Consider the following 12,667-nt stretch of genomic DNA (forward strand, 5'->3'; position numbering starts at 1 on the left):
TCTGGATATAATCTTCAGAGTAGTTCTCTTTTTAAATTTATGTCAACATTGACAGCTGGCTTCAGTAGTAATTATAAAGAAAAAATACCTCTCACCTGAAAAGATTTTATTTAAAGAAGCTTAAAGTAAATAATACCCAATAATAGCAAATACTCTTGTAGCACTTACATATGCTAGGTAGAGTTCTTAGTGCAGTAACTAAGTAACTGAATTAATGAATTTTGTTTAATCTACAAAACAGCTCTATGAGGTAGCTACTAGAATGGGATCAAACACTCTCTCCATTTAACAGATAAGGAAACTGAGGAACCGAGAGGGTAAAATACCTGGCCCAAGGAGTGACAGATAGAAGGTAGAAGAGCCAGAATCTGAACCCAAGCAGCATGGTTCCAGATTGTATGCTTTTACACGGGTGTTATACAGTATTTTCCAACAAGTCACCATATTGAGCCACATGAAACTATTGATGCTAAATGCTAAATTATCAAGCTCTCCTCTAATGAGGGGAATTGAGGTCAAATAAGCTTATGAAATACAACAGTCTCGACTCCTGTGTGGAAATTCCCATTTTGAATATTTATCTATTCAAAAACAACAACAACACAAAAAACTCTTGATGCCATACAACCACAGGTACTTGATTTCATCCAGAAATAATCAATCTTTTTGAATGTATTGCCTGAAAAAATCCAAACTAGCTATTTAAAGATTCTATTTATTTATTGATTTGAGAAACAGTGAGAGAGACAGAGAAAGAGAGCGGAGGAGGAGCAAAGGAAGAAGCACAGGCTGACAAGCTGACTTCATGCTGAGCGCAGAGCCTGATGTAGGGCTCTATCCCAGGACCCTGAGATTGTGACCTGAGCTGAAATCAAGAGTTGGATGCTTAACTGACTGAGCCACCCAGGTGCCCCTAAACTAGCTATTTAATCAAGAGACAGAACATGTCATTAAATCAGTGGGGGGATTTATTATATTTTTTCTCCTTAGGTGGTAGCTGATGTGTCCTGGCTCAGTCAATAAGATGCACAACCACCCTTAACCTGAGGACGTATATTAACAAGATGCCCTCTAGTTCAGGTTTCGTATTCTGTCCTTCAAGTTTCTGTGGGAAAAGAAAGTATCGATATGAACAAAGGAGATTATTGAAACTACAGAAATAATAATTATATATTCTCAGTCACTGGGGGTGTTGCAAAAGAATTAGAAAATGACAAAACTTGTCAAGCTTTAGGGTACCTGACTCTTCAGCCCATACACTTATTCTAAATTGTGCTATTAGTGACGTATTTATAGTTTCACTTCTGACTTTCTCATTCTTTTCAAGCTTCTAGTGACATAAATTATAGCCAGATATTTATTCCAAAGTGAAATATGAGATTTTTAATAGTAGAAAAATAGAATATTGTTCCTTTAATCTTCTAAGTAAGGTACACTTAACCTATGTATGATCCATGGATATTTTTAAAAATGATGTGGTGTGCACATAGAGATGTGTGGTCCATGCTGTTTTCCAGGAAAAAAATGTCTCTAGTTTTCATGTGAGTCTTCTGTTTCCTATCATCTTCAAAATGTCTGCTATTCCATATGTCAGAGAAAATGTAGTCTAAATTAGGTGGACAACATTTTAAAATTTTTTTATTTTTAAATTTTTTTAGTATTTTAAAGAAGATATAATCTGAACTTGGGACGAAATAGAACAAAAGCACATTTAAGAGAGAATAAATTAAAAAAAAAACCAGCAAATATTTTTGCTCAAAAATGTATTGCTTTTATTTAGGATAATACTTTCTTAGGCAGATCTTATGAACTAAATTGTTTTATATATTATGAAGAAATATAAAACTAATAATATATTTATTTTTTTCTGTATTGTTTTTAATTAATATGTAATATAATATAAAAGGTGTCACAGGTTTGTTTTATTCACAGTAATTATAGACATAGTTCATTATAAAGCTGTTTTTAAAAATAGTGTTTTCTATGTATTCAAACATATAGGACTATTTTGATGTTATCCTTGATTGGGTAACATAAATAAAATTTCGCTAATCTAGAATTTACTCTAAGCTACATAAATGCTTTGTAAAGTCCATATGCAAAACCATCTGGACAGGTGGACACAGCAGTTTAATGATGTTATATAAATTCAGCATTTATATTAAGGTAGCATGATCTCGTCCTAAGGATTTCTGTAGATGTTAAGAGGATAAAAAACTCAAGAGGGTGAGGAAGAGAGGATGTTTTCATTATAAGGGAGGACTTACACCTCTTGCTTAAGCACATTATTAGACATTTTAAAAGTTCATTTGTCTGTCTAGAGCATGTGAACATAGAACATATGTCATTTTAAATCACCAGACTTGTGAAAGTACCATTGTTCTAAGAAGGATCTTAGATAAAAGCCTACCAGGTTAAGGCCTCCTTCCTTGGGACTGCTTTGGTTTTTTAATAAGTAATAGAACGTCCTGAAATTCTGGTTAAATATTGTGTTTATGAAGGTTAATTTTTATCTACACTAATAGGTCATACAGTTTTGAAATGATCAGTTGACTTTTCTAAACTCTTAATCTTTAATTAAATCTTATTTTTCATATGCTTCTTTCCTTTTTTTCTCTCTCTAACATAAAAGTGATTGAAATACTAATAAGGCTTAACAGCATTCTACGAAAGGTCAGTGTAATCATCAGGTGAGGAGTTACATTAATGCAGGGAAAACACTGTTGTTGTCTCAATACCTTTTGATTCTCTTAATAATTTTCTTTTCAAGTAAATATTAAATATCCACATTTAATTAGAATAGGGAATCTTGTAAAGAACAATTGAAAATCAAACAAGAATAGCAAACTGATGTGATAAGCAAAATACTCTTGAATTCTAGAAAACAGTAAAATAAGGAAACAGGAGCAAATAATATTCAGGAAGAGAGGTGCTGAATACTGTCAAATATCTTGGAATGATTTAGTCAATGTTATGACCAGTAGTGACACTTACAGAACAGATTTCAGCTTTAAAATGCATCTTTATATTCTATGTTATTATGACACTTTTTCTAAGGAGTCTTGGTGCCCAGAGACTGGAAACAGTAACATGAGTAATAGCTATGTTCCAAAATAAAATAATTTTTTATTTTAATTTTTCAATTTGAGTATAGGTGGCACACAATGTTGCATTAGTTTTGGGTATACAATATAGCAATTCAACCTCTCTATATGTTATACTATATTCACCACAAGGGTAGCTTATATCTGCCACCATGCAATGCTAATACAGAATAATGGACTATATTCCCTATGCTGTACCTTTCAAAATCAAATTTTAAGATGTAAAAAATAAAACAATACAAAATAAAGAAAAGTAAAAATAAAAAACTTCTGAATAGCTCTCAGGTCAAATACCTTGTTTAAATTAAAAGTCCCCAAACTGGATTTTTGATACATTGTTTCTTTCATCATACTTTCTTTGAATTTATATTGAGAAATTAGAAGTCCCTATTTTAAAAAAAAATAGTTGGAAATAGTTTAAGACTTTCAGTGATGCATAATTTTTGAAGGTTTAATACTGCATTATTTGATGGCAAATTTAATATATTGTAATGATGGGCCAATGCTGAAAAACTGATTAGAAAATTACTTAATGGTTGTTCCATGTACCATTCTTTTATGGAAATTGAAGGATATTTATGAGGTACATCCAATAAGTAGATGTTTCCTTAAAACAAAGGTTATAAACATTTGTAGTTACCATCTATCAGTTTCTCAGAGAAATCAGGTCGCTACCAAAATGGAAACAAAAACCTTTTAATTTATTTTTGAAGGACTATTCTTTGTGTAATGGGGGCTGGGAATTGGAATCAAGGTCTTACTACTGAACAGTGAGATGTGTATTTATGCAATCCCATGTAGATGGCTTCTGGTGGGGAGGAGGGTCTGGCAGGTAGCGACAAAGAAAATGAGTCCAAAGAGGAACATCTGTGTGTAGTTTCCTGAGAAGAGAAACAGGGAATATATATTAAGAGGCTTGTTTTGTTAACCCAACATGGTTCCATCAATCAGAAAGAGGGCTATAAGTAAATATTGCAGCTATTTTTTCTCAGTGACTCTGTAAAAACAGATGCCTAAACTGAGATGTTTGGGAGCCCAAAAGTTAATAATAGAGTTAGAGGAATGGACAAGCTCCCCATACTTTCCCATCCCCCCTCCTCTGTGGAATATACCATGATTCCTTCTCTGGAAAAATGAGAGGAAAACAATACCCTTTGTCAGTGTAAGGAAAGCATGGATATGCGTAGAAATCATGGTATCAAACAGAACAAAATCATCTTGCTAAATAACATGAGCAACTATAGTCATTGATTATAAAAATTGATTCACTTTTTCAGTATGAACATGTGCCTGTGATAGTGCCTACGTTGAAATTTTTATATTCAAAGGAGTGAAGGCTGAATTTCCTACTGTCCTCATGTAGAAAAAATTGGTTTTTGCTTGAACAAAGATCAAACCCTCTTTTGGCACAAAGCACAAGTTCTGTTGTGGGTAAAGAGAATCAGTAAAACACCTCCCTTTAAAATGTGATAAGGTTTTCAATAAATCAGCTACTTTATTAGACTTACCGTGTCATTCGCAATGAAATAGCAGAGCTGTATGTCCCCACCGATATTTCATAGTTTTATTTTGAAGAAGTATTATCTCTAGGGTTCTGCCAGTATTGTATGATTTACTGTTCTATACTCAATTCTGAAATATCCATCTGCATCTCAGCTATTCTGTTCTTGGCACCAGGAAAAATTTTGTTTCAGGTTTTATTTATTCGGAGCCTGTTAATGTTGTAATTTTTACATCACTCTCATGTCATTTTGCAACTAATGTCATATATCTGATAAAAGAGCATAGGGAGAGGAGCTGTGTACTTATTAATTAGAGAGGTCTGATAAATGGATTATCTTATTTAGTAAGCAAGTCCTTGACAAGCAGGTGAATACAGAAAGGCATATTAACGCTGGTTTCCTAATTTACTGCTGTGTTAACCTGAGTTTTATTTATTTATTTTTTGGGGTAAATTTCTGAACATCTCCTTGAAACTTGCCTTAATAAATATAACTAAAATTATTGAGTGACAACCATGAATTATTATATATGCTATATTCACACAAATTATTTCATTTGACTGCTTTAATCAACCCTATGAGGGGTGACCTGTTATTACAATCCCCATTTTACAGATGAGGAAACTGAGGCAAAACAAGTTTGTAGGAACATAAGATTTCATGGCTAATAAAGGTAGAGTTGCAGTGAGCCCTGGTAATTTTTCTTTGAAGATGCTTTCTTTATTTCTTTTTTTTTTAGTTTTTTTTTGAAGATTTTATTTATTTATTTGACAGAGAGAAACACAGCGAGAGAGGGAACACAAGCAGGGGGAGTGGGAGAGGGAGAAGCAGAGAGCCCGATGCTCGACTGTGGTTCTGTCTGTTGAGTGATTCCCATTCATCTAGTCACATCCTAATCACTGCCAAATCTTGCCATGTCAAGGACGTCAAGATTTATAGGATGTTAGTGTCAACCCGTCCAACTGTGACCAACTTGGATTCCACGATACCTTATTCCTAAAGGCTCAGCCACATTCCCTAGTCTCTCAGAGAAGTTGCCACAGCCCATAAAAATGGGTCAGAGCGGAAGTGCATTAGGCTTTGGTAGGCCTAGCCGTTTAAGTTCCTCCAACTTGTTACTTCTATTTATTCGTGTGACTACTCTTCTACTTTGTTTTCCTAACTCCCAAGGGAATTCAGTACCTCTCAAAGCCGTAACTTCTTTGGTAGGGCCTTAATGCTGGCCAATATTCTTAGGTACTTCTCCTTATTTTCCCATTACGTGCTGTGACTCTGCTCATCCTAAAAGGTTGGTTTACTGAGACTGAAGGCTATATTACTTTGACTTTGAGTATTATCACTTACGGAAACCCTTGCTGTCCTCTCTACTAGATTACAACCTCATGGACACGGTCACTGGCCTAGATTGAATCTGAATAGGTAACTTCCTATAGGTAAACATTACCGGTTAGAGCATTACTAATGGAGCTCAGCACTCAGGATAATTTGTTTATCTGCTACTATCTATCTTGGCTTCCTCCCCTTCCCTGTCAGCTCAGTCCCCCAAGTTCCCAGTTTGTCTATGAACTGAGCCCATCTGAGGAGCAACAATAAATAGGTAGCTTTTCTTCTCCAGCAACTCTGGCTATATCTCCAGTGGAATACTCACAGACACATCCTAGGTGTTTGAATACTGCGTTCACTTCTGTTTGTGTAATGTAAAGGCTGAAACAGGCTGGAAAAGGGCAATTGTGATCACTAGTTTTCTGACGCTAAGGAAGGCGGAAGCTAACTTAGTAAGGTCCTCCTGGCTAAGCATTAGCATTTAGATATACCACACCATCTGTTTGGTAGGGAGGTAAGTGATAGGGCTGGAATTCCAACCCTGAAGTACGTGATTACAAGATCCTGCCCTTTGTTAATCCTTCTGCTGTTTCACTTTCCATTGTGGTGTTCAGATTAGCTGTATTAGCTTGGATCAGTCGTTTAACCCCTCTGGACTTGATAGATTCTTTTGTTAAATCAAGGAAGTGGAGAAGATGCTATCTACTTTCAGTCTCTGATATAAGATGTCATACTAAGTGTCAAATCACAATTCCCATAAGCAATACCCATATAACACTTCTGAAAGACTGGAAATGAAAAGAGGAGAGGTTGCCTTTGCCCAGGGCCTGCCTCTACTGGGGACTAGCTCAGGTTTGAATGTGTTTCATTGTGATTTGGCATTTTGTATATTGTTTTCTTGCCTCTTATATTGCATAACTTTAAGTTTGTAGCTTAAATATTTTCACATTTCCATCTAGACTTTATGAGAAATAGATTTCTCCAACATCCAAGTTTTACTGAAGAAAGCCTTTTAGAAAGTCGTATAGAGAATAAAAAGCCATACTTTCATTGCCATAACAATTTCTCTCATATTTTTCATTTTTTTGCTTTGCTTATTACAAATACACATATTGGGAATCTCTCTACCCAACAAAGCCAAAAATAAAAACCCTTTTAAAAAAATTTATTTACAGGGATTCTCTTTTAGTCCTTCAAGTTGTACAGGCATGGACATATGGTAGATAGAAATATTCTGAGGTAAATACTTAGAATTCTGAATTATTTTGTGTAATAACAAAGTATCTCAATAGTTTCTTACAGATTCAACTGACTAATTACTACAGATTTCGTTGCAACCCAAGTCACTTTAGTACCTTACAAAAAGTGAGATGCTTCAGGCAAGATTATCAGCATGAGAATAAATGAGTTAGCAAGGATTAATAAACCTGGAGAACAACAGTGTTAAATGTTTTATGCATCATTTGAGTATGTGCCACTGCAAAAAATTGAATGAACAGCTTTTTGGTTATGAATACTGGAAGTAAATTTTTTAGCATTGTTTTGCATTTCTTTTAGTGACAGACTTATCAAAATGAACATTTTCTGATAGAGAATGCCTTGTAGGCATTCTCTCTCTTAGAGTTTAGTGGTGTGTGTAAAAACTCCAGTCAGTCACCCTTTGTGACTTCCCTCTCTCATGATGAACCACTTACCCACTGAGCATTTACTGAATGTGGACTCTGTATCAGAGATAGGGTTATGTTGTGCTCACACTTAGGACCACAACAATGAAGGAGAATTATGTCATATACTCTAAAAGGTCACCAAGAGCACCATTGGTTCTAAGACAGTTTTTAGCATTCAAATTTTATTGGATTATTGAACCATGAATGATAGCATAATATCAATAATTTTCTTAACAGCAAAGAATTGCTGAATAGCTATCATGTGCATAACGCTCTACATTTCAGATATAAATGGCATATGGCACAATTCCTACCCTTAGAAATGGCATTCTAGCTAGTTTACGTATGGATTTTTCTGCTCCCACATAGTTCCGGTCATATAAGAGAGAAGGAGGAAAAGCAAGAACAGAAGTGGAAGGAGGAACTTGGAGAGGGATAGTAACAATGTGTGTGTGTATGTGTGTGCGTGTGTGTGTGTGCATGTGTGTGTGAGAGAGAGAGTCTAATGTGCACTAAGAATTGTTTAAACTTCAAATGAAGATAACATGAACTCTTAAAAATTACTTCTCATCTAGCTGGAATGAGATGCTGCATTTTTCCTATGTGTTAGTGACTCTATATAAAAATAATAACATGTATTGAGAAGTAACTAAGTGCTTTACATGGATTATCTTCACATGGATTATTGTATCTGATCCTTTATATTATTTTCCAATCCTGTTTTACATGTGTCATTTTATTTAATCATCTCCAAGGCCCTATGAGATGTTTGTCCCCATTTTAAAGATGAGGAAACCCAGGCACAGAGAGGTTGATAAAGTGCCCAAATTCACATAGCTGACAAGCTAGGGAACCAGGATTTAGTTTCAAGCAGAGAAAGAGATTTTCCATGAAACTAATGAAATTTAAGATTCAGGAACCCTCACTTTTACAGGCTCCTTCCAAGGATTTATATTTATAAATTTAATATTTTGCATTTTTTTATTGTAAAAGGGACCCTAAAAAGTTTATAAGCTTCAGACCTCAGGCATTTGGACCTTATATGCAACTCCAACTTGCAGTTCATATAAGTATAACCCTACTAGTTTCTTGAGCTGTGTTCTCCTTCCCTCCTCTAACCAGGGGGGAAGTGTACCCCCTGGAAACAAAGGCCAGTCTGTCCATCTCTCCTCTAGAGCCTGTTTTCTCTCCATTTCACAGACACTGTGATCTGTTCAGTTATATTTATTTTAATTCTCTCTCCATCTCTATTATCATTCTATGTCTTTCCACTGTATTGGTCCCATCAGCATTCAAACATGCTCTAGTTTCACCATTAAACAGAGAGATTTAGAAAAAAGAAAAAAAAAAACCCTCAAGTCCCCCATTTCCATTCTAGCTATTTCCATACCAATCTACTCCCTTTTGCAACTAGCAAAAGACCTGTTGACACAGTCTATCTTCACTACACTCATTCTTTCATTTATTTAACAAATGTTTATTGATACCTGCTAGGTGTTAGGCATTGTGCCAAACCACAGGATTCAAACAAAAGAACACAGACTTCACCAGTGTACTTACTTACAATAGGAGTTTGTGTCTCCTATGTCCTATTGTCTGAGATGCACTCATGAGATAATAATAAGGATCTTCGTTTTCTGGTGTCCTATCTCTTATCAAATATGTTTTAAAGTCTTGGTGTTCCCATACCCAAATAACTCAACAATGCTTTTATAAAATACTGTAAAACATTAGTGAAACTTTTAGGTTCCAGATTTGGCATTTGTAGCTCAAGTTATCTAGCTCTATTGTCATCTAAGGATGATTTTAATTTAAGATGTTAGCTTCACCTAAGTATTTGGGTGACTAACGTGCATAACGCTGTCATTTCCAGGTGCCCAAACAAGAGGGGCAGTGTCCCACAAAATGGTATTTTTATGGGCATTTCTATTAATATGGGTATGTTTTATGGATCCCCATTTTATAGATAATATAAGTGAGCAATGAGGATAAATGAATAACTTTTGAAATCTCACTCAGTCAAGTATATACAAAAATAAGATTTGAATATAGTTCTCTTTGATTGCAAAGCCTAGGATCTTTCAAATATAAATGCAGCAAAATCAAGAGACATAAGATAGGTGAGACTGAATGGGGACAAAAGGATCACAAAGGGGAGTATATTATGGAGCATGACTTCAAAAGGAGGAAACAAGGAAAACAGCTGTATGAAACTTTGGGTAGAAAATATATAGTCATTTGTGCCTGAGTAGAACAGAAAAAACCCAGGACAGGAGTGTCAGTAGACTAACTTTGTGTCTGTTGAAATCTTTCTTAGTCTGCCCCTTTCCCTAGCTATGGAAGATAGATATTTTAAAAATTCCATCAAAGAGACCTCAATTGATTAGGTGGCTTCTTGAGCTATTGATAAATTGTTTTGTTATCATTTTCTATGTAACCAGATTCATAGTGTTTTGTTTGTAAAACACTAAAAAGCTCTTGCTATTTTTGCTATCAAACTATTGAATTATTTTGTTATAGGAGGAGCATTTTAAAGGGAGGATTTGTTCCTAGTTTCCTTTAGCTGAATTTAAGTTTATTTGAAATTTTGCATGATTTAGTGTTCTGCAGAGAGTTTTGTTGTGGGTTTTTTTCTCCCTTAAATTTTAACTTGAACAGCTTGATGAGAGTTTAATAGAATTTGTCTTAAAGTTATTGCTGACCTTGAATTAAGTGGGAGCCAGTATATCCCCATGCAGGTGTGGGCTTCAATTTATGGCAAATATATTTGTCTTTACCGTTATGCATAATTTCCAAATTCTAGAGATTACTTCTGTTTTATAGCTATACCTTCTAAACCCATCATAAGGAGGGCTCTGTCAGCATTTCTATTACATTCTTTACAGAGGTTTATAACGTGGTCATAAAACTCACTCCAGGATTAGTTTTAGCAGATAAACTCTCATCTAGGGAAGAAAGGTGTTATTTCTTACCAGCTGTTTAAAAAGAATATACTGGCTTGTCTCTTCTTGTACAATTGGAGTTCATAGACTCCTTTTTTCCTGCAAAACCTCTTTCTCTAAAAAGAGGATGTCCTAATTAGCCTTTATGTATTATATTTGTGCATTAGAACCTCTCCTTTTTCCTCAAAAGGAAGAGCTACATAGTAAAAAAAAAAAAAACAAAACAAAACAAAAAAAAGCTTACTTGGACTTGGACACTAGAGCTCAACAGACATGAGTTCAAATCCCAATTCTTTTTTTTTTTTTTTTATGATTTTATTTCTTTATTTGACAGAGAGGGACAGCAAGAGAGGGAGCACAAGCAGGGGGAGTGGGAGAGGGAGAAGCAGGCTTCCCGCGGAGCAGGGAGCCCGACGCAGGGCTCGATCCCAGGACCCAGAGATTATGACCTGAGCCGAAGGCAAACGCTTAACCATCTGAGCCACCCAGGAGCCCCCTGAATTTATTTATTTATTATTTATTATTTATTTATTTATTTGACAGAGACACAGCGAGAGAGGGAACACAAGTAGGGGGAGTGGGAGAGGGAGAAGCAGGCTTCCCACTGAGCAGGGAGCCCGATGCGGGGCTCGATCCCAGCACCCTGGGGTCATGACCTGAGCCGAAGCCAGATGCTTAACAACTGAACCACCCAGGCGCCCCTCAAATCCCAATTCTGTCAATTAATGGGAGATAGTGAGTGAGCTCCTTACTGAATATAATAAGCACTTAATAAGGGTAGCTATAGAGGTATATACTCTTCATTTTTTTAAGTCTTTTTATCACTTAGGAACTTAATGAGCTCCTTAATCAGATGCATACCTCTAAATAATGAATTAAATTTGTTCCTTCACTTACTCATTCAATATTTATTGAGCATCAGACTGGATGCTAGAGATACAAAGGCAATATAACACAGCCCCTGTCCCAAGGGATATGTAGCTCAGTAGGCAGGAGTCAGATTTCTAAGGAGACAAAGTACAGAATATTTAATGCTTCCCTAGAGGCTTGGACAGCTCAGAGCAAAGGCACTTTACTTGGAGTAGGACATCATTGAAGGTTTTTTAGGGAGTAGGTAGAAGAGTAGGTATTTCTCTACCGAATACTAAAGGATAGTTAGGAGAGAGATAAACATCCTTGTGTCATGGGAGCAGCATGTGCAAAGCATAAAGAGGAAAAGCATGGCATAAACTAGGAAATAGAATGTGACTGCAGTTAAAAGTATAGAGGGATATGACGGTAGCAAAAGGTGAAGTGGAAAGATCTTTTTAGTTCTTCTTTGTCATGGTAAACCTGCTAGGCTCTCTCTTGACTCAGAGATCCTGCGTGTCATACAATCCTCTATTTTGGTTTACACTCTTATTTTGATGAAGCATTTTCTCTAGTAATGTTAAAAAAAAAAAAAAGGTGTAAGAGGTATAATTTTTTAAATCTCTTATTTGACTTAAATGGCTTTATTCCACCCTCTCCTTTGACCTATAATTTATCTCAGTATATAATTTTAAGTAGGAAATTGTTTTCTTTCAAAATTTTGAAGTATTGCTCCATTGTCTTCAAGCATCGGATAGTGCTATTGGGAAATCTCAACCCCTTCTGATTTCTAATGTTTGCCTATGACTTACACTTTCCCCTTTAGAAGATCTTAGAATATCCTTTTTGTCCTTGTTTTTCTGGAATATCACCTATTTTTTTTTTAATTTCACCTGTTTTTACTAGTTGTTCTAGCCAGTCTGTTGGACATTTAATCCAAAACCTCATATTCTTTAGAGCTGGAAATCTTCTCAAACACATTATTATTTTTTTTCCTTTTGTCAGTGTTTTAGAACTTCTCTTATTCACATATGAGATAATATTGCTGTGTGCTCTAATTTTCATATCCTTTCTCTCATCTTCCATTATTGTGTCCTTTTGACATTTTTTCTAGTTGTTTCCTTAATTGTATCTTTGAATCCTTCTATTGATTGGCTTATTTTTTTTAATTTTTCCATTATGTTTTTCATTATCTAGGACCATTTTTATTCTGTAAATAATTCTTCAAAAACAACAATGTAATTTTGCCATATGAGAGGATATACTCTCTTATCAATCTG

The sequence above is a fragment of the Leptonychotes weddellii genome, chromosome 7 (assembly GCF_054177405.1).
Source record: "Leptonychotes weddellii isolate Sample4059 chromosome 7, ASM5417740v2, whole genome shotgun sequence".
NCBI classification, from domain to species: domain Eukaryota; kingdom Metazoa; phylum Chordata; class Mammalia; order Carnivora; family Phocidae; genus Leptonychotes; species Leptonychotes weddellii.